Genomic DNA, 2,286 nt, shown 5'->3' with positions numbered 1-2,286 from the left:
TATCGATTTTGGAAATCCTGTAAGCTTTTTCTTGCCAGAATAGTTAATTGAAATTAAAAATATTCATTGGATCAATTTCAAGACAAATATCTCAAATCAGATAGGGACCTTGGCCACGCCCCGCGCCGCCGCTCGGCCCCCGGCCGCTCCTTCGGCCCTGCGCGCCCAGCGGGGCACTGCGCCTGCGCGCCGTGAAGACCGAGGGCGGGGCGAGCCTTTCCGGCGGAAGGGGCGGGGCGGTGCCGCGCCGCGCTTCCGTGCCCTGGAGCCGGTGAGTGTGGGGCGGAGGTTGCGCGCGGCGTCCGGAGCCGACTCTGGGCTCCCGCCTCGGGCCGCTGGGGGTCACCCGTCGTCGGGGGCGCCCTCTGGAGGATTTGGGGTGGGGGAAGGAAAAGAATACTACTAAATTGGATGATGTTGGGCGTGCGGGATGTATGGACAGGCAGGAGTCAGCAAAATGGGTTCAAAGGGAAGGTTCGTTGGTTGTTTTCTACTTAAGGAAATGCTCTATGAACAGTGTTTTTCGATTTTCATCATTTTCGGCAGATTTGTGAATTTACTGTTGTGCCATAGTAAGGAGGCTCGCTCGTTGCCACTGCCAAACCCCGCGAATGGTTAACGATAGCATGGATAGTGCAGTGTAGCTACGGCCAAAAAGTGAAATTAAAATTCATCTTTTATGGAATAAAGTCCAGAAGATAAAAGCAAGGTTTAAACAGTATCTAGATCTGTCAGATACTGTGCCCAGGCATGGGCTAGGTCTCTTCCAGCAAACATACTGTATTCAAATAATTTGTATTTCTCACTAGAAAATGAAAGACAACCTAAGCAAATAGTATTTCTTATGACTTTAAGAGTTATGCCCTAATACTTATACTTTAGAAAACAAAATAAGAAACAGACTACTATAAGTTTTCCAAGTTTGTAGAAAACTGAAAGTTTCCCAAAGACCTGTGCAGATTCTAAATTATTTTGAAGTTGTCTAGGATGTCCAGAATATTCTTTTATGTAGTGAGCACATCACATCGTTTTGTGTTCAATGAAGTGAGAATTAAAGAAAAAAAACCAGGAACAGATCAGTTCTTTTAAGGGCTGTATTCTATTAGGAGAGGCAAAATAAATGTAAAAAGTTACAGAACTATAAGAAATGGAAATCACGGTTTGAGATCATTGAAGATGTCTAAAGAAAATATTTGGCATAGAAAGTGCTGGTGAGTGCTTGAAACATTTGCCTCTCAGCTGATTGTTGCCATGTGGGAATGTGGGTCCCTCATACACACATCTGATTTTCTCTAACACAGGCTGAAAAATATTTTTATGTGACTTAAAACATTTTTTAAGTGTTATTGGCAACCATTTCACTCACACACCCTCTGTGGACCAGGAACAGGCAGTTTATAACTTCTGCAGATTATCACCTGAGTATTCAGAAATAATTGGAATTGAAAGAGGGAAAATTCTTGGGAACTAATGGTTAGGTAAGGATTTAAGAAGACAGTGGGATTTAAGCTGAGTCAGTTGAGAGGAGTGTCTTAGAAGGGGTAGGATATAACAGGTGAGTAAAATCTGAGTTGAGAAAGTAAGCAGAGATAATGAGTCAGCTCTCTTTAGAAGAGGCATGGGAAGGTGAGTGCAATAAATTAAAGAAAACCAGTTTGGGAAACCCTATATGCCAAGCTGGATTTTATTCTAGGTCAGTGGTTCTCAAACTTGAACATACATTGGAATCATCTGGAAGCCTAATGAAAAGAGATTGCTGGCCCCTACCTCCAGAGTCTCTGATTCAGAAGCTCTGGAGTGGACCCTGAGTATTTCCCTTTCGTGGGTTCTCAGTTGATGCTGTTGTTGCTGGTCTGGAGACCACACTTGATGCTGTTGTTGCTGGTCCTGGGGTGTGGAGAACTGTTGGAGGAATTTGAGGTGGATAGTAAGGAGATCGATCACATTCACAGTTCAATATGAGCTTTGCTGAGAAATCCAAGATGGAGCCTGGGAAGGGGGAGAGAGAGTGGGAGAAAAAAAAGATTCCCTATTACAGTTAATTAGCACCTTCTTGATGCCATGCACATCATTTCATACTCACTATGACACTTGTGTTGGTCTTAATATTTTCATATGGAGAGAAGTAGATTTCCCAGGTCCCATAGATAGTCTCAGAACTCTCAAAGACTAGTTCAGATTTGAACTAGGGTGGTAGCAGTGGAAATGAATGAAACATTTAATGGGATAGAATTTAGAAAAATAGAGATTTCCCAAGTAGATTGTAGACCTAAAAGTAGAAATTTG

At 43.1% G+C, this 2,286-nt stretch overlaps 1 protein-coding gene across 4 annotated transcripts in view; it reads left to right on the top strand.

Moving 5' to 3' along the window:
* Positions 1-216: 216 nt before the first annotated feature.
* Positions 217-2,286, top strand: part of MMAA (methylmalonic aciduria (cobalamin deficiency) cblA type) — a 22,734-nt gene continuing 20,664 nt past the window's right edge. The window contains exon 1 of one of the 4 annotated variants that reach the window (XM_011359416.2): positions 217-271. The gene's annotated coding sequence lies outside the window, so the exon portion shown is untranslated. Of the gene's footprint in view, positions 272-415; positions 475-1,603; positions 1,627-1,693; positions 1,993-2,286 lie in introns of those variants that run through there. The other 3 variants (XM_023530236.1, XM_023530237.1, XM_023530235.1) reach the window with 3 other exon arrangements.

Source organism: Pteropus vampyrus, unplaced genomic scaffold (genome assembly GCF_000151845.1).
Source record: "Pteropus vampyrus isolate Shadow unplaced genomic scaffold, Pvam_2.0 Scaffold47, whole genome shotgun sequence".
Lineage (NCBI taxonomy): Eukaryota > Metazoa > Chordata > Mammalia > Chiroptera > Pteropodidae > Pteropus > Pteropus vampyrus.
The sequence above is the reverse complement of the archived record's forward strand: the minus strand, read 5'-3'. Positions and strand labels throughout refer to the sequence as shown.